This window comes from Scyliorhinus torazame, chromosome 13 (genome assembly GCF_047496885.1).
Source record: "Scyliorhinus torazame isolate Kashiwa2021f chromosome 13, sScyTor2.1, whole genome shotgun sequence".
Taxonomy (NCBI): domain Eukaryota; kingdom Metazoa; phylum Chordata; class Chondrichthyes; order Carcharhiniformes; family Scyliorhinidae; genus Scyliorhinus; species Scyliorhinus torazame.
This window is the reverse complement of record NC_092719.1, coordinates 40,346,536-40,370,459: the sequence shown is the minus strand read 5'-3', so window position 1 is coordinate 40,370,459 and position 23,924 is coordinate 40,346,536. Positions and strand designations below refer to the sequence as shown.

Below are 23,924 nucleotides of genomic sequence, written 5' to 3'. Positions count from 1 at the left end.
CCCTTTATTTCTTTTGTTTATAAACACCGGGTACAATTATGTAAACCACGTTGAAATACATTCTTGCGTCACTTGCATGTGATAACGTGGCGAGAATAACATTTACAGACCTCCTCCGCCCCCCGCCCCCCTTCCCCCTGCCAGGAAAGAACCAGTTTTGCCAACACGAATGTGACAAGGAGACTCGGCTCCAGAATGCCACCCTAAGCCAGAATTATAGGAATTCTTTAGGTTTTCAACATGCACTCCATATCATTTTTAAAAGATTTTTTGGGGCGGGGTAGAATATGACATTTCCAACGTTGCTAACGGAATCTGATATAATGATGTCAACGGGCTATTTATTATCCCTGCTGCCCTACTCCCCCGGGGGAAATAAGCTCCTTTAACATTGTGTTTAGTTCATTAAAGTAATGCAGTTAACCCTTTGGTCCAGGAAGCAGTAGAAACAGTTGCTGTTGCCATGTTTATCTTTGAATGTCACAGTGTAGCAGGACCATGCTGGTTTTTTGACTACAACCTCAGACACACTAGCCGAGAGAGACCCCCCCCCCCCCCCCTTCCCTCACCACACTATTGGCAGTTCCAGCAAGCAGGGCATTTATTTTCTTTAAAATGGACACATTTTCTGCTGCACTTTAGGAACCGTGTTCAACACCGGTAGAATCATTTGATTGGTAAAAAAAACATAAGCGAGTGGTAGCTTCCAAATGGAGCAGGTATGGTTTGTGTACCACCCCACTCCGAACCATCTCACCCTGCCCGCCAATAAACTTAGGCCCAAGTGTTTCTGCTTATAAGATTTGAGGCATTGATTTTTGGCGTTTGCTGCTGAATAATGTAATTTGTGTAAACAGTATCTCATGTGGTAATTGACTGGAATCTAATGATGAACGTGGGTCTGCTGGTTTTTGCTTGTAATGCACAAAAGCCAGTGGCAAATTCTAATGTTACATTATTGTTGGAGGTTGTATAAAGATACACGTTTCCAGGGTTTATAGTAATTCCATTTTCAATGCCCCATTTCATTCAGCTGGAGCAGATTTGACTGTAGTTTTTCTTCCGTTTTCCCATTTAAAAAGTTACTCTGCCTCGGAGGTTCACTGGGATGAATGGTGGACCCGCTACTTGGAGTCTGACAGGGAACCACCAGGAGGTGTGCGAGAGCAAGTGCTTGTTGATTCAGTCCGTGGTTCGAGAATTTATTTTGTAAAGCAGCACTGACAAAAAGACCTGGCGTGCAAGTTGCCTGCGCTACCTCTTGCCTCTGGATGGTCTAGATGTGGCGAAGGAAGGCCGAGGAATGAAATAACATGCAAATAGCTTCTGCCTCCAGGGACATGAAACTGACCAAAACTGTTTACTTTTCTTGGCTGGCCCTTTATAGAATGCAGGCTATTCTGCTGTCAAGTCAGCACAAGGAAGCGGGGCACGGGCGGTTCATAACTACTCAAATGGTGATGAATTTGGTCTCAGGTGCTAGAAGAGACCTGAATTTGTGTTTTCAAGGCACCCAACGCCTATTTCAGGCAAGCGCCCTGAAGACTTCAAAGTTGCTGATTTCCAATTTGACACCGGTGATATGTGTATAAGGGGGAGGGAGGGAGGACATCAAATGAAAGGAACCCCAAAAAATGGGAAAACAAAGATCAATTTTTCTCCCATTGGTCTTCAAACATTTTTTAAACAAGTATTTGAAGAGTTAAGGTTTCATGTTAAAGGAAGCCTTCAGTGACAGCTGCTGGCCACATGCTGTGCTTAAGTTATCTCAGCACAGTCTTTGGCATATTACTTAGAAGAGCCTCCGTTGGTTGTTTCCACATGAAATTGTATTAACTTTGATGGTGTGAATGTAAAGAGTGTGTTTGTAGTTAACCACAGATGCCTTGTATTACCAGTGCTTGTAGGAATGGGGCCATCATTCTGTCCTGCTAATTTACAGTGGTATATTTTTAAACCTGTTAGCTAATACAAATGTTCAGATCAGTATTTTAGGAATTACTTCTCCTGCCATCTCTGAGTTGCCTAAATATAGAAGTAGAGAAGTCATCAGCTGGTCCCAGCAATCAGTGCTGCTGCCTGTGCACCAGTGTTAACTCCTTAAGCACCAATGCAGACCAGCTTCCATAGTTCACTATATATACATATGTGAAATTAATTTGTACTGACATTAAAGGTTTCTTTTGATGCCATACTTTTTTATACATTAGTCAAAATTTGCAACTCACATTGTTTCCATGCAACAATCTAGGGCTCTGTAATGTGTCAGAGATAGGTCTTGGTGGATTGAAGATACATAATTAATTGAAAGATAAAGCAGAAATGCACTATGGATTGTTATTTATGATTTATTTTTGTGCCAGTATTTAAAGACGCAGACTTTCTACTAGGAGGAGCTGTGATTTAAACAGGTGGAAGGTAAAACTGGCAAGTAGGCATTTTTAAAAAAAGAACAAATGTTGTGCCTAACTTTTTCAAACTTGACCAAAATAACCTGCTTCAAGTTTTGTTTGCATAATATTGGACATAAACTGTTTTGAAATTTTGTAAGGTTAAAGAAGGTGACTGTCAGGTTTGAGGTTGTGTAGCGTTGCTGCTAACAATCTGCCCAACTTCATTTGCCATTGAAATTATTAAAAATTAAAGTTGCTGAAAGGCTTAAAAGCAAAAAGATTTTCAGATCTCTGCCTTCGAAACATCCTAGGTATCTGTGCGCCTCTAATTCTGACCCCCTCACCGACCCCCCCCCCCACCCCCACCCCCCACCACATTCCTGACATTTGCCCCTTCACTTGCCTAGGTTCTAAGCTCAGGAATTCATTCCCTAAATCTCTCCACTTCTCCATCGCCCTTTCCTCTTTTAGAATGCTCCTTAAAATCCACCTCTTGAAAAAACCTTTGGTTTCTGAATATCTCCTTATGTGGCTCAGAGACAAATTTGTTTGATAACATTCCTGTGAAGTGCCTGGGGGTCATTGTGTCATGTTCAAGATGCTGCTTAAGTCAGGTTGTTGTTGTTACAAGTAGAGAGCAGAGCAGAGCAGTTGTTCATTATCATATAGACACCGGCACCAAGGCAACTGCAGGGTACAGTACCTTCTACAGTACCTTTGGGGAGAGGCAGTGGCAGAGTAGCATTGTCGCTGGACATGTAATGCAGAGACACAGGGTAACGCTCTGGGGATAAAAGCAAATTACTGCGGATGGTGGAATCTGAAACAAAAACAGAAAATACTGGACAATCTCAGCCGGTCTGAGGACCTGGGTTTGTGTCCCAACATGGCAGATGGTGAAATTTGAATTCAATAAAAAACCTGGAATTAAAAGTCCAATGGTGACCATGAAACCATTGTCAATTGCCATTTAAAAAAAACCCATCTGGTTCACTTTAGGGAAGGAAATCTGCCCTCCTTACCTGGTCTGGCCTACATGTGATTCCAGATCCACAGCAATGTGGTTGACTCTTAAAACGCCACTCAGTTTGAGGGCAATTAGGGATGGGCAACAAATGGCCTTGCCTGCGATGCCCACATACCATGAACGAATAAAGAAAAAAAACCTTCAAATTTTATTCCATTTTATTTTTAAGTTGGAATGACTAATTCTGAAATAATTTTCCTCACTGGGGAGAAAAAATGTTTGTTGAATCTTAGTCAATGCCGCCAAGCAGCCCCACCCGTCTGTGCTTTACAGTTTCTATTAGCATAAGACCGGTACAGGCTTGGAGGGCCGAAGAGCCTGTTCCTGTGTTGTATTGCTCTTTGTTCTCTTCAGACAACGTGCATTTGAGGGAAGAATATTGGCCTGAAAATACAACATAAATAATAATGCCAAATAACATTTGGTTTTGACAATTAAAATCAATAAAATGAGCACTGTAATAGCAAAGGGGACGGTATCAGCGGGTGTTATTATATTGTCACAGACATGCTAATAGGTGCAAATTAGCATCTGTGCTAATGTCCAAACCTCTTACTATTGGTCATAGGAATAGAGCTAGGAGAGGGTCTGTTCCCATGTCGAATAAAATATATTTTTCCAATAGAGCACAGGGTATGTGAAATCTGGCTTGAGCAAAAGTTCTTCTGTAAAAGTAAATAGCTGAATAAATATTTGTTTAAGAATATAATTGATGGGTATGAGCATATGGATAGACGTAGATGATCAAATGCTATTTGTTTGTGTACTGCTGGAACCACGGTTATATTATCAGTGGAATGCCACTGGCCAGAGTTGAAGGATTTTGTATCACACAGTTTTTGTTTTATAACATTTTATGAATTTCATTTTCATAGACGTCTTGCATATGCCAGACTAGAAAAGTATCAAAAACTGGCCAGCAGCTTCATGAAGCCAGAGAACTCAGAATTATATACGTGTATGGTGTCATTGCACTGAGAGAGCAGTCGGATACAGGCTTGTTGGAAATTTAGCTGGAGATATATCCAGCATTTAATCACTTCTACAGTGAAAGCTTATTGTAAAAGCTGTGGGGGTTTCCCCTTTGTTTCTTGTAGGGGATTTGAGGCTATTGTGGATATGTATTGGCACTCACCATTACTAAATTTTATATTCAATTGTTTGACGATTGTTTATTCGTTGTCCCAGTAAAACAAAGGGAGTCTTCCGCTCAGCCTCTCCCCTGTTCACAGAGCACATTTTACCTCTTCACCCTCTGCCCATGCCAGTATTGCTGTTCTGCTGTTCACACTGCCATTCTTCCACCCATCCCTTCCCGTTGAACTGACAATCGTTTCCCCTCTGCTATTCGCATAGGTCTTCTTCCCCCCCTCACTCCTTATTTTACACCAACACATTTCTCCCCAGTTGACTCTAGTATGCCTCTCCCTTGCTCCAGCTCATAGATTTTGCTGGCACCTTGAGTCGCTACCTGCGTTCAGACTGATATTCTTTCTTGCTGACAATCCGATTAAACTGGCACCTTTCTTCTGCCCTCCCTCACCTCATGCTGACCATTTTGGCTCCATTCCTACCAACTCATGCTACCACTTATTTCCTTCCCCTTTTACTGCCAAGCCTGACTCCAATTTAAGACCACTGCTGCTTCAGGGTGACAGTGCTGTGAGATATCCTCACAATAGTGTACAACAGGGTTACATCTCTTGCAGTTGGAGCAACATCAGGTAGAAATGGGGCAGTCACAGTGAGGTGAAGGAACACTGATGTCTTTCTGCAAATATGGGCAAATAGGTGCTAATTCCAAAACACTGACTGCCCTTGTGAAATGGGGGTGATTTGCATGCATTTATTTTTTATCATTATTTCCTTCATTATCTGAAGTTGGATAATAGCTCCGACAGGGAAAATCCTGTGTGATCCATGGAGGGAATGGATCTGAAGATTGAATGAGCTTTCTTTCTCTGTACTTCCTTATGATTTTGTTGGTGTGCAATTAAAAAGCTGAGAGGTCTCACAGTGAACTGGCACTAGTTTAACTTGCATTCTTTTAATAGTAATAAGAACATATGCCCACTTTGTCCCTTTTTTGCTAAAGAAGGCATTTCTTCCCTCTTTTTGAATATTATTTCAAAACTTTCCCCTGCAATACAGCAATGTGGTGGTTATGATAGTGGACACAAGTTCAAATCCCACCATGGTAGTTTGAGAACTCAGTTTAAAATGATAGTAAAATTGATATGAAGCTGTCAACTGTAATGCCTTTTCTGTTTGGAAACCTGCCATCCTGGTCCAGGCTGACTTGGGCATGACTCTAATCCCACACACATATGGTTGACGCAATTGCTCTTTGAAGTGGTGTAGCAAACCACTCAGTTGTATCAAATCACCAGAAAGAAAGATTTGCATTTATATAGCACTTTCACTGTCACTGGACGTCTCAAAGCGCTTTCCAGCCATTGAAGTACTTTTTTCAAACTACCAGTTGTTCAAACAGATTTCTCTCCATCATGATTCCCATATCCTGAGACTGAATTTATAAATTAATGTGGACATCCTCATGTAATTGAAGTGGGGCAGCAGCCTGGTTTTCTGGACTGCCAGCACCTTTTCAGCCAGACTATGATTTTAATGGGTGGACCTGGCCCTAAACTGGAACATGACACCCTTCCTCTAGCAGCCTGACTGGCTCCCTGTGCTGTGGTAGCTGAATGCCAAGGAACCCAGTGCTGGTAAATGCAGCTTTAAAATCAAAGAGAACATGTGCTGCATGTATTACAGATCCATCCATTTGTTAATAGTTTGTTATACATAATAGCTTAACAATATGCCAGTCTTACTCAAAAGTTATTATACCTGTAGAGCATATTTCTGAGCAAACTGCTACTGAAAACATGGCCACCTCCTCCCCTGCAGTCAGCTGCAAATATTTGACATGTTGAATGTTCTGATCTTGGATGAGTCCTTCATTGGGAAAGGTGGTCTGATCTTTGAGGTACATTTGTCCTTTAAGGGCTCCTGTCAACACTTCTGATTCAACAACAGTGCCTGTGATGCAGCACTGCCTTGAGTTCTGCTCTCAGACTAGTAGGAACTTCGTTGATGGCAGGAATTACACCAAGAGTACCTCATGCCCAGTGAATGGCCCCTTGACCCAGGGAGATTGATTGACACATCTTGAGAGGCAGGGATTGGCAATGGTGAAAGTCCTACCTTGCCAGATCTTCACCTCAAAGAGATGAATCCTGGCACTGATCTTAATTGTATAAATAGTACGAACCAGGAATATTAGGGCCAAGCTCAAACATTGACAAGTATTACTTTACTACTTAAATATTCCAAATTACTCATATACCATAGATCTACTGACTGTAAGTCACAGAGCAATTTTACCTTCATTGTTGGTGCGCTGTACAGGTAATATTAACTCACAGCCAAGCCACAGCCTGTTAAATCTGGGAGTGCCTGATGTTGATAACAAGTCCAAATATTGTAGCTCTGTTTGCTAAGGTCAAAATGATGTTATGGTCTGGAAAATGAATTTTACAGATATCTGTTTATGATTCTTAGAGCTAGTTTTGTTTCTGAGTATCATGAGTTGGAGAAACAGACGGTAGGATTATTGTAGATTTGTGTGTCCTGATCTATTGGTGTGTTACTATATTGTCAGACCCCGCAATGGAAAGTGTATATCTTCATTTTCAGCTGCCTTCAGACAAATATCTTCCTTATGCAATCAATTCCTCCCATTGCATAGATCTACTGATCTGAAAAAAAAAGACAATTCCAGAATCCCAAATCAAAATCCTTTAGCTATTCAGTCCCAATTTTGAAATTGCACACCAAGCATTAAATGTTCAATTATTTATTTTTGGTTATTTATCACTGGGCAGACAGTTGCTCAGCTGTACTATGCCTCAGTGGCTTATTTCCCCTGAGTTGACTTTCAGCGAGTCAAGCTGCTGTGCTTATCCCTATAGGGAAGAAGATGGGTTGATCACAGACATCCCAAATTAGCATTTCAGTGCCGCTCAGTCACGACCGAACATAACACAAGCTTCTGCAGGTCTAGTCCTGCTAAAACACCATAGAATCCCTACAGTGCAGAAGGAGCCCATTTGGCCCATCGTGTTCTGCACTGACCCTCTGAAAGAGCACCCCAGCTGGACCCACTCCCCTGCCCTATCCCCATAACCCCATCTAACCTGCTCATCCCTGGACACTAAGTGGGCAATTTTATCGTGACCAATCCATGTAACCTGCACATCTTTGGACTGTGGGAGGAAACCGGAGTACCCGGAGGAAACCCACGCAGACACGGGGAGAATGTGCAAACTCCACAGAGAGAATCACCAAGGACAGAATTGAATCCTTGTCCCTGGTGCTGTGAGGCAGCAGTGCTAACCACTATGCCACCATGCCACCCCACCCTCCTCCACTGACTCAGTGTTATTCCACAGTGAAGTCCCGGCAATTCAAAGTCAGTAGCCCATTTTACGGAATTGAAATTGAATGACCGTCAAAGCTGGTATTCAAACATAAAGTTCTTGACCTGGGAGTCTAGCAAAATCCTGCCAGTACTGCAGGGGCCACGTTATGGTCACTTCCTTAATCATGGTTTCCTACCTACTGTGGTCGACAGGGCTCTCAAAAGTGTCCAACACATCTCCTGCACCTCTGCTCTCGCCCCTTCCACTCCCTCCCAGAACCAGGATAGCATCCCCCTCGTCCTTACTTTTCATCCACCAGCCTCCGCATTCAAAGAATAATCCTCCACCAGTTCCGCCAACTCCAGCATGATGCCACCACCAACACATCTTCCCCTCACTCCCCCCTGTCAGCATTCCGCTGGGACTGTTCCCTCCAGAATACCGTAGTCCCCTTCGCCATCACCCCAACACCTCCCCCTCTTCACACGGCAGCTTCCCATCAATCGCAGAAGTCCCTTTCTCTCCTCCCTGTTCACCATCCAAGGGCCTAAACACTCTTTACAGGCGAGGCAGCACTTCAACCTGGTCTATTGCATTCACTGCTCCCAATGCGATCTACTCTACATTGGAGAAGCTAAACGCAGACTGGGTGACCACTTTGCAGAATACCTTCAGTCCGACGGAATCAGGACCCAGACCTCCCTGCCGTTTGCCATTCCAACTCACCACTCTGCTCTCATGTCCATATGTCTGTCCTTTGCATGCTGCAATGTTCCAAGGAAGCCCAATGCAAATCTTCCACCTTATCTTCCAATTAGGCATCTTACAACCTTCTGGCTTTAACACTGAGTTCAGCAATTTCCGACTGTGAACTCTGTCCTCCACCTACGCCCTATTTTCACTTCAATCAAGTATAAATCTGATCCTTTTTCCAGTTCTCTCCAGAGTCATCCAGATTCAAAACGTTCGCTCCCTTCTCTCCACAGATGCTGTCAGACCGACTGCAATTGTCCAATATTTTCTGCTTTTGTTTTAGCCACATTATATCACAGTTTTAAAAGCACAAATTGGTGATTGATTGTAATAGGATTAGGCTGAGGGAATATGTTTTGCCATTCCTGATACAAAAGCAGATTCTTGCCTAACCTGAAATATTGTGTAACGGAATTGAATTGCCCGTAATCTGAGAAAGCCTCAGAAGTCACTCAATTATGTGAGGGCTACATTCGGATTGCTTGTGTGGGAGTGTGAGTGTCCATCGCAACTATGTCATGGTCCAAGGGGAGAATCTTCACCCAGTCGCCTCTGTCATATTCCTCAGCACGTTGTAACAACAGGGTTATTTATGGTTTTACTCTTTTACTCCTGTGAGTTAATTATGAGGTGGTGAAAGTTGCATTTGGAAGTATGGGAGGTGACAACATGCCATTTTTATCCTTAACGTGTAGAACTTGATAGGGCTGAATAATTTAGATCTGAAAAGTAAAGTAATGAATTAATCAATCAGATGATAAGATGGTTAGTGCTATAGCTGTGCATAAATCATAAAAAAATAAGGCAGATTTATGGTCAATGTTTAAATATTCTGATTATCAGGAAGCATCTATGAGAGTGTGATAAACCATTGTTGGCTTGCTTGTGTGAGAACTTGTCCATCAACATAGAAATATTACATAGAACATACAGTGCAGAAGGAGGCCAATTGACCCATCGAGTCTGCACCGACCCACTTAAGCCCTCACTTCCACCCTATCCCCATAACCCAATAACCCCTCCTAACCTTTTTGGATGCTAAGGGCAATTTAGCATGGCCAATCCACCTAACCTGCACGTCTTTGGACTGTGGGAGGAAACCGGAGCACCCAGAGAAAACCCTCGCAGACATGGGGAGAACATACAGACTCCGCACAGACAGTGACCCAGCGGGGAATCGAACCTGGGACCCTGGCACTGTGAAGTCACAGTGCTGTCTACTTGTGCTACCGTGCTGCAACATGTTCCGGAGCAGGAATATTGGAAGTGCACAAGTACACTACTGCAGTTTATATTTCTGAAAACAATTACACCATCAGTGATTAATTAAGATGTATCACTTCTTTGACTTTCAGAATATATTAAAAACATCTTCAACTCCAAAGATTTTTAAAAAATAGCAATAGCTTTGACTCAAACCGAAGAGAGGTTTAGAAACAGGTCAATGATAATTTTTTAAACAAAGTTGGAAAAATATCCAGTAAAAATGCATAAATCTTTAAAGTGCATTGATAATGGGCTGTGGCCTTAATGGCCAGCCTGTCTTCAACTTATGAAGACACTAGAAACAATTACATTATTTATATTATACAATTCTAACCCAAAGTCCAACTAAATCTGTCATTCTCAGCATTTTCATTCTCTTTTCTCTGGCTTTGTGAGTTCTGCTGCCAGCAATTTGTGCTGTTAAAGTCCCGCACGAGAAACTTGAGCACAAAAATCGAGGCCGACACTGGGGAACTTGGGGAGTGCTGCACGGTTAAGGGTCCAGTTTCTCAGGTGAGAAGTTGAACCATCAGCCTTCGAAGGTGGAAATTAAAGATCCCCTGGTAAAGGCGAACAGGGAATTTATCCCTGATGTCCTGTCCATTATTTGTCCCTCAATCAACATCGCAAAAACAGATTATGTGGCCAGTATCACACTGTTGTTTGCGGGATCATGCTGTGTGTAAATTGGCTGACATCTTTCTTGCCAATGCAACAGTAACTGCACTTCGGGGAAAAAAGCTGAATCAGCTGTAAAGCACTTTGGAAAATCTTGAAGTCCTGAAAGGCGTTATATAAATGTAAGTCTTTTTTTTTCTCTGAGGTTAACTGGTGGTGGCTAGGTGACTGGCCTGCTAAACGTTTTTTCTTTTGCGATGATGAATCAACAGACTTTCACTCTCCATTCTGTGTGCCACAGCTTAGAAGGGAATTCTGAGCATTGGTATACTGAATCACTCGCAGCATTTACATTTTTCACTGAATAGAACGTCCCTGACAGGGGTTCTCATTTTTTTGTTGGGCTACTGCTTCCTATATGTTACAGATTGTTGCATGTTCATCGAGTGGAACTCCTTTAGGGTTTGTATAGAATGGCCTGTCATCTGCAGGTGCTCGTAGTGGGACATGCATCCCGGCGATCACCCTCTGGACCCCGGCATCCTGTCAATGGCAGTGACCTTGCTGCCCGGGCATCCTGGTGGGCTCAGTCTGCATTAAAGTGGATACATTGAGCCGCCTGGGCATATAGGGCCTCCATGGTGGCGGGGATGCATCTGTGCACTGAGGTCTGTGAGATCCCTGACAGGTCCCCACTCGCCACCTGGAAGAACCCCGTGGGGTAAAAGTTCAGGGTGACTGTCACCTTGACGGCCACTGAGAGTGGGTGTCCTCCCCCATACTCCCGCAGTTCCAGGTGTGCCATGATCTGGAAGATATGTCACTCACTGTGTCCCTGTTCAGCCGGAGTCTTCAACAGCATGCCCGGTCCGGCAGGTCCTCGAATGACAGGCACTGGCGGTATAACAAGGCCTCATGCGGCACCTGTTTGGTGGCTCGCTCTCCATATTGGGTGGCTGCCAGCTGTTCCGCTGCAGCACACTCTGCTGCTGCATGCTCCACTACTGCAGCTTCCTCCTCCTCATCGAGCAGCACCAGTTCGTACAACCGCAGGGAATCCCCCAAGATGCAGCCACAAGCAGGAAGGCCACCATTGCTGGTTGAATTCCAATATCCATTGTCTGCAGGGGGTGAAAGGCCGACATGTTAGCAAGGTGCATACCCCCCTGCCCAACCAGATCCAATGGGCTATATGGTGGCCCCAGTTGGTACTGCGGGCTTTGCCCCTGCATGCCCCCCCCCCCACCATCCCCTCATCCCTGGCCCCGTCGATGCCCTGCCCCTGGCGCTCATCCCCGTTGCCAGGGTACCATTTGTTGGCACTGCCCTTGCCAGCAGTACGCTCCACAGCCCCCCTCTGGTGCCCCGTAGAGACTACTGTGGGCATTACCCTGCTGGGCCGCCGGCAGGTGGCGGCCGGATGGTGGGGGGGGGTTGGGCATGGCGGAGGGTAGGCTGGGGTATTGGGGGCACCCATACGGCCGTTGTTACTCTACAGACCCAGGGGCCAAGATGTGTGGTCAGTGGGCTGCACAGCAAGGTGGTCCGTAACAGGACACCATCCCTAGTCCCTTGGGGGGTCACCCCGGCCACTCGGCCTGTTCCCCCACCACTTCCCCCCCTCCCTGGCAGCCCCCTCATCCCTGCCCAGCCAGTCGTGTCTCTCCGTGCCCTACCTCCCCCCTCTCTCATCAGCCACGATGCTGGTTTCACGATTTTTAAAAGCACAAGTGAACCGCGGGAACCTGGCCCATCAGAGGTGGAGAATCATGAGGCCCCGGAGAATACCAGGTCGGGCCCGCTAATGACATGCAAACGGTGTTTACTGTACGTCCATTCCAGAATGCATTGATGCCGCTGTCAAGGTGACAGAGAATTGCGATTTGGCGTCAAAGTGACTGGGCCACGTTCAGGAACGCCGCTGCGATGTCCGGGTACCTCTGGCACATGGTTGCCTGTGAGGTGGTAACCCTGTCCTGGACCTTGGCCAGCATCTGCACAGAATACCCCAGGCCTCGGACACGCTGATCCATAGCCAAAACCGTCACCCCCAATGCCTCCACCGCGGACGCCACCCGTGCGGTGTTGAACTGGGTGGCACGTATTGTTGCCACCACCTCCTGCTCCTCACGTGGTTGGACACCTCCAACTGCATCTGCAGGTGCTGGATGCTCGCCGGCAACCCCTCATCTAGTCCCTGGCTCTGTAACTGCATCTCCATGATTGATGGGACTGACCATTCCAGAAACCCAAAACCAGTCTGAATGGCAGCTAGTTCCTGGGGGCCAGCCTGACCTCCAGATCAGCTGTGTGGTCCCACTACCTGGGACCAGATAGTGTCCCAGGAGCCTCTTCATTAAGGTGTCCAACTGAAGTGAATGCCTCTGAGATGGTGGAGGGTGTTGGTGACAGCTGGTGTCCGCGCTGCTTGGCTCACGGGGGGGGGGGGGGGGTCTCCGGCTGTGGCACTGGTTGGGGGGCAGAGGACGCCAGATGCTCCCGCCCCATCTTCAGCTGCTCCTGCAAGACACAAGACAAGACGCATGATTAGACCGGGGGGTGGTGCAGGTGAGCATGTGGTTGGGGGCTGGTGAGGGTGAGGGTGGTATAGGATGAGGGACTGGGGGTGGTGTTGGCGGGTTTGACACACGGGGAACTAAGCAGGGTCTCACTTCCTCACCCCCAGCTCGAACTCCATCTCGGTGACCTCCCTTTCGCCCGGGCCGCTGACCACATCTGGGGCCCTCTGCTCTGCCACGGTTAGGAGCTGCAGGTCCGGCAGTCCCCTTCCTGTCTTAGAGAATCATAGAATTTACAGTGCAGAAGGAGGCCATTCGGTCCATCGAGTCTGTCACAGCGCTTGGAAAGAGCACCCTGCTAAAGCACACGCCCCCACCCTATCCCCGTAACCCAATAACCCCCCCTACTCTTTTTGGGGGCACTAAGGGCAATTTCCTTCTCCCAAGGTTGTGGCCGATTTCTCCTGGTGCGAAGGGGTCGGGGGGGGGGCGTTGTTGGTGGTAGGGTGAGACAGAAAATGACAGTATCAGACAGTCTGATGCATGCAGTCCACGGGTTGGGTAGCTGGTGGCCTCAGTGGCCAAGACAGCCAGCCATGATGGCCGGTACGGGTGCCGGCAGGTGGTGCAGGGTGGGAGTTCTGCCGCCCTCTGGGTGGAGGGGGGGTATCAAGTTACGAGTGTGTGGGACGGGGGTTAGAGCCAGGGCACAGTGCTGTCTACTGTCCCCGGCCGCCCTGAGGAGGCCAAGCAGTTTTCTTCCGCACTTCTGGCCGGTCCGTACGATGTTGCCCACTACGCAAACCGCCTCTGCCACCTGCGCCCAGGCACGGCGAAAGGTGGTGGCTGGCAGTCTTCCTCCCAGGCAGGGGTACAGGGTCATCCTCCACTCCTCCACCGTGTCCAGGAGGGCCTCCAGCTCAGCGTCGGTGAATCTTGGGGCTGTGCGTCTTGCTGCCATCTTGTTGCCTGGGATGGTGTGCGTGAGCAATGCAGAGTGTTTTTGCGGCTGCAGCTCGTCAGCCTCCTGAGTGTCAATTGCGAAACTGGTGAATGCGGCACTGTCTCTCATTGGAATCGATTGTGTTTCACGTGGCACCAGTGCGAGCCCCTCAACAGTTGCTGAATTGGCCCAGGTGCGGCACCAGTTTTACTGTTGTGGAACTCCACGAATTCTGTGTGGTGTCACCACTTAGTCTCAGAAACAGGGAATCCTGCGCATGATGTATGCGTGCATTTTTATTTCCTAAAGAGAACATCAAGGCAGTATTGAATCTATCAATCTATCAAAATATCTGGTGGTTGGTTATCATTCCAGTTAAGCTCATTTAAAAGAATCCAAGTCGTCTGTTTCTATAATAGAAATTGAGGTACATGTGATATGATATTTGACCACTTGGTATCTCAAGTAAATTAGATTCCTGGAAAGAAGGAACTTGTGCGGGATTCTCCGTCCTACTTGCCCTGTTTCCCGGCGTGGCGTGCCCCCGCCGGCAGTGGGATTCTCTGTTCCCACAGGCGGCCAATGGGATTTCCCATTGTGACCACCGCCGGGAAACCCGCGGGCCTGAGTGCGCTGCGAAGGATCCTGCCGATGGAGAATCCCTCCGCTTGCTTTTCCAGAGCACCGTCCACTACTCCTGGATATCCCACAGCATTGCATAGCCAATTAAATACTTTTCAAATGTAGTCATAATTGTAATGAGGGAAAAACAGCCTTTTGCACACAACAACAACTTACATTTATTTAGCACCTCTAAGATAATAAAAATATCTCAAGATTGTTTCATGGGAGCGTTAACAAACTAAATTTGGCATTGAGCTACATGAAGAAATATTAGGAGAGGCAGCCAGAAGCTTTGTCAAAGAGCTATTTTTTAGGAAATGCCTTAAGGGAGGACAGAGAAGTTGAGCAATGGATGTAAAGAGGGAACTCTAGAGCTCAGGGTCTCGGCAGGTAAAGGCACAGCTTCCAATCAAAAGGTTATGAACATTGGGCATGCGGAAGAGCCCAGAACTGAGAGAATGCAGAGATCTTGGAGACATGTAGGGCAGTTGGAGGTTACAGAAACAGTTATGGGCAGGACCGTGGAGGGATTTGAGCACATGGTTGAGAATTTTAAAATCAGGCATCGCTGGATGAGGAGCCAGTATAGGCTAGCAAGCACAGGGGTTAAGGGTGAATGGTACTTGTGCGAATTAAGATATGGGCAGCAGAGTTTTGAACAAGCTCACGTTTACAGAGCGTATTTTCCCTTCCCTTCTTCAAATAGTGGCATGCAAGGACAGACAGGCTTTGACCGAACATCGCATCTGAAAGATGGCCTCTCCGAAAGTTCCACGTTAAATTTGTGCTGCTCTAAAGTATCAGCTTATGTTTATGTGCTCAAGTATCTGGAGTTTGACTTGTAAACTTGGACTTCTGACTTTGAGACAAGTGTGCTATCGCCGAGTGTGACACTATTTCTGGACAAAATAGTTTGAATGAATTCTTGATTTGGCAATCGTAGACTCAAAGCTGTCCAAGGGCACCAAAATAAAATGAAGGCATGATGGCTGGAGGAGGAAATACATATGAAACAAAATGCAATGAAAATCTCTTATTGTCACAAGTAGGCTTCAAATGAATATGTGGCAATTATTTCAAACTTATTGAGAATCTTGAGAAAACAGGATTTGCTTTGCTCACCTCAGCAAAAACAAAGTTCAACCTTGTTGATGTCTACAAAATTATGAGGGGCATAGACAGAGTGGATAGTCAGAAGCTTTTCCCCAGGGTAGAGGGGTCAATTACTAGGGGGCATAGGTTTAAGTTGAGAGGGGCAAGGTTTAGAGGAGATGTACGAGGCAATTTTTTTACACAGAGGGTAGTGGGTGCCTGGAACTCGCTACCGGAGGAGGTGGTGGAAGCAGGGACGATAGTGACATTTAAGGGGCATCTTGACAAATACATGAATAGGATGGGAATAGAGGGATACGGACCCAGGAAGTGTAGAAGATTGTAGTTTAGTTGGGCAGCATGGTCGGCACGGGCTTGGAGGGCCGAACATTTCTTTGTTCTTTGTCCTTTGTATTGTGTTTGTGCAGCTAATTAAACTATCTGTACTACTGAAATAGCTACTGAAATAGCTCTCGGTAACAGTTCCAAATTAACAAGCTCCACCAGACCAAGGACAAAACATTCAGAACTGGTTCAGTCAGAGTACGGCGAGTACAGGGGATAAAGGAATGAATTGGCAGGAATCACGTTAGCTTCATTTTGCCTGCCAGACATTCTTGGAAAGGAAAATGCAGAATTATATAAATCCTGAAAGTGCATAATTTACACATGCTCTGGCGATGGTACAGGCTGTTGTGTTTACATATTCTGCTTTTGTTTCGAGGTATGTTGTTTGTCTGCTTACATTTTATTAATAACGTTTTAATTCAAAGCTCATTGACATGGAAATTGGATTGTGCTACAACAGTTAAACAAGTGACTCTAGGTCCAATGTGGTTACAGCTGCTCTTTAGGCATCGAGGGTGAACAACTTGAATTAAAATAAGGGCCATTGAATTTGCTGACGGAGCGATTCAGGCCTATTTTAGGTCCTCTGTGAAAGGTGAGATGGTGCTGAAGTGGTAATGTTACTGGATTAATAAACTAGCAGATACACTGGGGAGCACAGATTCAAATCAAGGTGGTCTTGAATTCAACGATTAAACCTGGAACATAAAGGTAGTCTTAGTAATGGCGGCCATGAAGCTATCACTGATTGTCTCTAAAAGCCCATCTGGTTCACTAATGCCCTTTAGGGAGAGGAACCTGCTGCCCTCACCTGGTCGGGCCTACACTTGACTCCAGCTGAACAGCAATGCTGCTGATTCCTAACTGTCCTCTGAAATGGCCGAGCAAGCCATTCATTCAAGGGCGATTATGGATAGCCAACAACTGATGGTCTTGCCGCAACCCATGAAAGGATAATAATGAAAATGATTCGACTGCGAATGGCCATAGCATGTGCATACAGCCTCAACAATGACAAAGGGTCACTGGAGGCTGCCACACGGAAGGTCAATTCTGTGTTTTCACCTCACTTGCAAAAAATGATATTTCCTGCTAACTCCACATTGAATCCAAGGACTACTGCCGGGTCACTGATTTCCCTTCCACTCTATCCCAACCAAATTGTAGCGTTTTTTCTACTGGCTTCATTAAGTTCATTAGAACTTCCATAGATGCAGCATGAGGATTTATTTGCTGTGGTAGAAGATATGGTTTATCATGGCAGTATTTGATAACATCTGGTTTGCAGACAATCCAATTTTTAGATCTGTGGGGTGTGACTCCCAACGGAAATATTAAAAAAAAAAAATTTAGAGTACCCAATTCATTTTTCCAATTAAGGGGCAATTTAGCGTGGCCAATCCACCTACCCTGCACATCTTTGGGTTGAGGGGATGGAACCCACGCAAACATGGGGAAAATGTGCAAACTCCACATGGACAGTGACCCAGAGCCGGGATCAAACCTGGGACCTCGGTGCCAGGAGGCAGCAGTGCTAACCACTGTGCCGCCGTGCTGCCCTCCAATGGAAGTATTTGCTTGGTAGTAACAAAGATAGTGGGTGCGATTGAACAGCCTCGTCACGCCCGATCCGGTGACGCGACAAGGTCGTTCAATCTCATGAGAGACTTCTCGCAAGATTTGCAACACTTGGAATGCCTCACGAGATCTACCGAGATCTCATGAGACATCGGGATCTGGATCCCACTGTGTGGGATCCAGATTTACATATTTACGTGAGCAGTTAGGCTCATTTAAATATGTCCGTGCCGGATTCTCCCAAGGCTCAGGTACTAACGGCCGTGCCGGGGAGACCTAGACATGCTGCCATTTACCACGTAATGGCATCTGAGGGGGGGCTCTCGCAGACCATCACAGGCCTCCGTGGATCAGACTCTGAGTAAGGTGTTCCTGGCACTCTTGCTGCCACCCAGGCATTTTGGCACTGCCAGCCTGGCACCTTGGCACTGCCACCTGGGCACCATGGCAGTGCCACCTTGGTATTATCAGGGTCCCAGGGTGGCACTGCTAGGGTGCCAGGCTGGTAGTGCCAAGGTGCCTGAGCACCATAAGACCATAAGACATAGGAGCGGAAGTAAGGCCATTCGGCCCATCGAATCCACTCCGCCATTCAATCATGGCTGATTTCAACTCCATTTACCCGCTCTCTCTCCATAGCCCTTAATTCCTCGAGAAATCAAGAATTTATCAATTTCTGTCTTAAAGACACTCAACGTCCCGGCCTCCACCACCCTCTGTGGCAATGAATTCCACAGACCCACCACTCTCTGGCTGAATAAATTTCTCCTCATCTCTGTTCTAAAGTGACTCCCTTTTATTCTAAGGCTGTGCCCCCGGGTCCTAGTCTCCCCTGCTAATGGAAACAACTTCCCTCCATCCACCCTATCTAAGCCATTCATTATCTTGTAAGTTTCTATTAGATCTCCCCTCAACCTCCTAAACTCCAATGAATATAATCCCAGGATCCTCAGACGTTCATCGTATGTTAGGCCTACCATTCCTGGGATCATCCGTGTGAATCTCCGCTGGACCCGCTCCAGTGCCAGTATGTCCTTCCTGAGGTGTGGGGCCCAAAATTGCTCACAGTATTCTAAATGGGGCCTAATTAATGCTTTATAAAGCTTCAGAAGTACATCCCTGCTTTTATATTCCAAGCCTCTTGAGATGAATGACAACATTGCATTTGCTTCCTTAATTACGGACTCAACCTGCAAGTTTACCTTTAGAGAATCCTGGACTAGGACTCCCAAGTCCCTTTGCACTTCAGCATTATGAATTTTGTCACCATTTAGAAAATAGTCCATGCCTCTATTCTTTTTTCCAAAGTGCAAGAACTCGCACTTGCCCACGTTGAATTTCATCAGCCATTTCTTGGACCACTCTCCTAAAATGTCTAAATCTTTCTGCAGCCTCCCCACCTCCTCCATACTACCTGCCCCTCCACCTATCTTTGTATCATCGGCAAACTTAGCCAGAATGCCCCCAGTCCCGTCATCTAGATCGTTAATATATAAAGAGAACAGCTGTGGCCCCAACACTGAACCCTGCGGGACACCACTCGTCACCAGGTTGCCCGTGCCAGGGATCGGGCCCCGGGGTGCCCTGCCCTTATGAGGTGGGTGAGGGGAGGCTCGAGGGTCCCCTCACAAGTAAGTTGGGGTATTGGGCTGGGTCTGGAGGCAGCGGTGGGGAGTCCCAGGTTGAGAGATTGTGGTGGCATTGAAAGATGGCTCCACGATCTCTTTGTCAGTGCAGGAAGTGTGGCCTCGCCAAGGCTAAAAGAAAACAGAATCCAGTTTGAAAGCAGGGTTGTTCGTGGTGCCTGCAGAGGCCGAGAAACACCCCGCTACTTGCACCCAAAACAGGATTGCCCTGTTAAATCACGGCCAAAGCTTTAGCTCTGTTCCATTGTAATCAAATGGTTAATTTCTGAGCAGTGTTAGTTGTGGAAATTAAAGGATAGTGTTATATGAAAGACACCGATGTAACAAATAATAATGTATGCATGGTTCTTTTAATGTATTTTGATTTATCTAAATGGATTATTATTCCGAGGTGCCTTCAGAGGAACCTTCAGTTTCTCTGACCTGACTTGATATATGGCTAAGGTAAATTGAGAAGCATTATCAGATATAAAAGTGGTTATCGTTATGATATAGGCCATGTTTTGTTAGGGTAACAGAATTAAAATGATGAAGGGAAGTGTTATGGGTCAGGGTTTTATCCCCCTCGAGCCCCCAATTGTTATGGGCCAGGGTTTAGAGAACCCCAAAGTGTATCATGGAGTTCACCTGACCCACAACTTTTAATAGATTGTGGTATGGGGGGCACACGGCCCACTCTACAGGTTGGTACAGCAGAAATGAAAAGTATTTTTTAAAGCAAAACAATGTTTATTCTATGAACTCAAGTTCACCTTTTTAAAACAAACAGTGAACATCTTAGCAACCATTAATTTAAAGATAACCCCCAAAGAATACAACATTAAGCAATCCTTTAAGCTGTCCTTTTAACATCCATAAGACTTAAAAAACCTTCAAAACAGAAACACATCAGGTTAAAGTCACTACTGTTATGAGTTTAAATCACTAGGATCGATTTACAGTCCTTAGATTACAGAGAGAGATTCATACACCTTCTGTTTGTGACTGCAGCTATCCAGCTCTGAAAACGAAACACATCCAAGCTTTTCTCAAAATGAAATTAAAAAGCAGAACCAGAGCTCAGCTCCACCCACACTCTGACATCACTGCAGTAACATGAGCAGCCAAACATTTCTTAAAGTGACATTCTCATGACCCCTCCCCCAAGAAAAAAAAATAAACCATTAACTTCAAGATGGTTTCATTTTTCACCTTTTCACCATCCTTTAAGAAATGCACACAGTAAATATACTTTATCGTTGCAAAAAACAACTCACGCAAACAGGTATAATAATATAGTCCATTTTGTTTTCTTCCTCCAACTGAAATCCTTCTCGATTGACAGTCTCTTTGAACAAGAAGGTCTCTGCACGATCCGTCCATTTGTCTATGCCTCGGCATTTCTCTTTAAAGTCAGATACTTTAGTTCAATCTGATCACAGAGTCCCTAGCAATACTCCAACACAGGAGCATTGGTTATCACAGCTTTCAGGCAGTCAAAACTCCGCTGTCCATTGAAATTTTCGATGTTTCTTCAGCAAGTCCATCAGTGGAGCAATCATGCGACAAAACATTTTCACAAATGTTCGATCAAATTCACTCATGCCAAGAAATTGCATTATTTCCCTTTGTCTTGAAGGTATCCGGAACTCCTCAATAACTGTTGGTTTCACATCCCGTGTGACCATTCGACCCTGTCCGATTGTATGGCCAAGGAAAGAGACTTGGGCTTTTCCAAATTCACTTTTGGCTAGGTTTATCACCAACCCCGCCTCCTGAAGTATATCAAATAACTCCATCATATGTTTCAAATGTTCTTTCCATGTCTGGCTGAAAATTACCAGATTATCGATGTATACCGCACAATTAGGTAATTCTGGAGCGACTTTGTTAGTTAACCATTGAAATGTGGCTGGGGCGTTTTCCATACCAAATGTCATAACTTTGAATTGGTATATACCATCTGGAGTCACAAAAGCTGAAATCTCCTTCACCCTTTCGGATAAAGGTACCTGCCAGTAACCTTTAAGTAAATCCAATTTGGAAATAAAAGCGGACTGTCCCACTTCCTCAATGCAATCCTCCAAACGTGGGATGGGATAAGAGTGCGTTCTTGTAACTGCATTAACCTTTCTATAGTCCACTCACAACCGTTGGGTACTGTCTGGTTTAGGCACCATCACTATGGGTGAGCTCCATTGGCTGCAACCCACTTCAATTATGCCATTTTTAAGCATACTTTCAATCTCTTTGTTAACCTGTGCCAATTTTAAAGGGTTAAGTCTGTATAGATGTTGTTTGATTGGAACAGCATTTCCCTCATCTACATCATGTATAGCCATTTTAGTACTTCCCAATTTATTCCGCAAACTTGCCCATGTGATATCAATATATCAGCACGGTAGCATAGTGATTAGCACAAATGCTTCACAGCTCCAGGGTCCCAGGTTCGATTCCGGCTTGGGTCACTGTCTGTGCGGAGTCTGCACATCCTCCCCGTGTGTGCGTGGGTTTCCTCCGGGTTCTCCGGTTTCCTCCCACAGTCCAAAGATGTGCGGGTTAGGTGGATTGGCCATGCTAAACTGCCCATAGTGTCCAAAATTGCCCTTAGTGTAGGGTGGGGTTACTGGGTTATGGGGATAGGGTGGAGGTGTGGACCTTGGGTAGGGTGCTCTTTCCAAGAGCCGGTGCAGACTCGATGGGCCGAATGGCCTCCTTCTGCACTGTAAATTCTGTAAATAACTCAGGTCAGTTCATTTTTCCTCTGGAAGATAACTCAACAATTTATCCCAATTTTTAAGAACATCCTCATTTTCCAATTTAATTTGAGGTATGTCAAATTCACAGTCATCTGGATTTGGTTCGTCACTTTGAGTTAGAATCATTAAAACCTCCTTTTTCTCTCCTTCTCTTTCAAAGTACCTTTTAAGCATATTCACATGACTCACTCGGTGAATCTTCATTCTATCTGGTGTTTTTACCACATAATTCACCTCACTTAATTTCCTTTCAATCTGATAAGGTCCACAAAACCTAGATTTTAAAGGCTCACCTACCACTGGTAACAACATTAAAACTTTATCTCCACTGGCAAAACTACGAACTTTGGATTTCTTGTCCTTGACCCGTTTCATCACATTTCGTGCAACTTTCAAATGTTGCTTAGCCAATTCACCTGCTCTATTTAATCGTTCCCTAAAATTTGACACGTAATCCAATAATGTAATTTCCGATTTCTCACCCACCAATTTTTCCTGAATCAATTTAAGTGGTCCTCATACCTCCTGACCAAAAATTAGTTCAAAACAACTAAATTTGGTTGACTCATTAGGTGCCGCCCTAATTGCAAACAGTACGAATGGAATTTCTTTATCCCAATCCTCTGGATAATCTTGACAATAAGCCCTCAACATTGTCTTTAATGTCTGATGCCACCTTTCTAACGCTCCCTGCAATTCTGGATGGTACGCACTTGATTTAAATTGTTTTATTCCAAAGCTATCCATAACTTCTTTGAATAACTTTGAGGCAAAATTTGATCCTTGATCCGATTGTATTTCTGTGGGTAGTCCATATCTAGTAAAGAATTTAAGTAATTCCTCCACAATCTTTTTAGCTGTAATATTACGTACTGGAATGGCCTCTGGAAACCCAGTAGACACATCCATTATAGTCAAAAGATATTGATTCCCACTTTTTGTTTATGGAAGCGGTCCTACGCAATCAATTAGGATCCTTGTAAAATGTTCCTCAAATGCTGGAATGGGTATTAAGGGCACTGGTTTTATTCACTGCTTGAGGTTTCCCTATCACTTGAGATGTGTGACATGATTGACAAAATGTAACGACATCGTTATGTAGTCCAGGCCAATAAAAATGGTTCTGGATTTTGGCTTGAGTTTTCCTTATCCCCAAATGACCTCCCACTGGTACCTCATGTGCAACTCGCAACACCTCCTTTCTATACCCTATCAGCAATACTACTTGATGAACTTCTGCCCACTTTTCATCCGCCTGCATATGTAAAGGTCTCCATTTTCTCATCAAGACATTACTTTTACGGTAACAACACTCTGTTATACACTCAGATTCCTCTTCCGTATATGCTTTTTGATACATCCGTTTTATTTCTACATCTTTCTGTTGTAACTCTGCCAATTTTCCTGAACTAAAAATATTCGCCTCATCCTCCACCTGTTCTTGATAATTTTCAACCATCTGATCAAAAATCGTTTCTGATAATGGCACTTCAACTTCATTTTCACTCTTTGATTTCTCCTCTTGTCTTAACCTGTGACTTTGCAACCTTGTTACTCCACAATCCGGAAAAATCCCAGGATAGTCATCCTTCAACACTTCAGTTGTCTGATTTTTCACAGTAGGCATCACTCCCACTTGCGATCCAGCTATATCATTACCCAAGATAAACTGTATTCCTGGACAAGATAGTTTCTCTATTACTCCTACTACCACTTCACCACTCTTCACTGGACTTTCCAACCTTACCTTATATAATTGAACACTAATCCTCTCACCCTGAATTCCATATATTACCACCTTTTCTGGCAACATTATTCCCAACCTACATAACTCCTCATCTCTTACCATTAAAGATTGACTAGCTCCCGTATCTATTAAAATTGTGACTTCTTTACCTGCTCCTCCTGACACACATGAGTAAACTTTACCCACAAAAGTAAATTCTTTAAAG

At 45.1% G+C, this 23,924-nt stretch overlaps 1 protein-coding gene across 4 annotated transcripts in view; it reads left to right on the top strand.

Annotated features, from left to right (window-relative positions):
• The window catches only part of LOC140387976 (voltage-dependent calcium channel subunit alpha-2/delta-1), an 890,358-nt gene that overhangs the window by 1,240 nt on the left and 865,194 nt on the right, over positions 1-23,924 (top strand). The window lies entirely within an intron of this gene.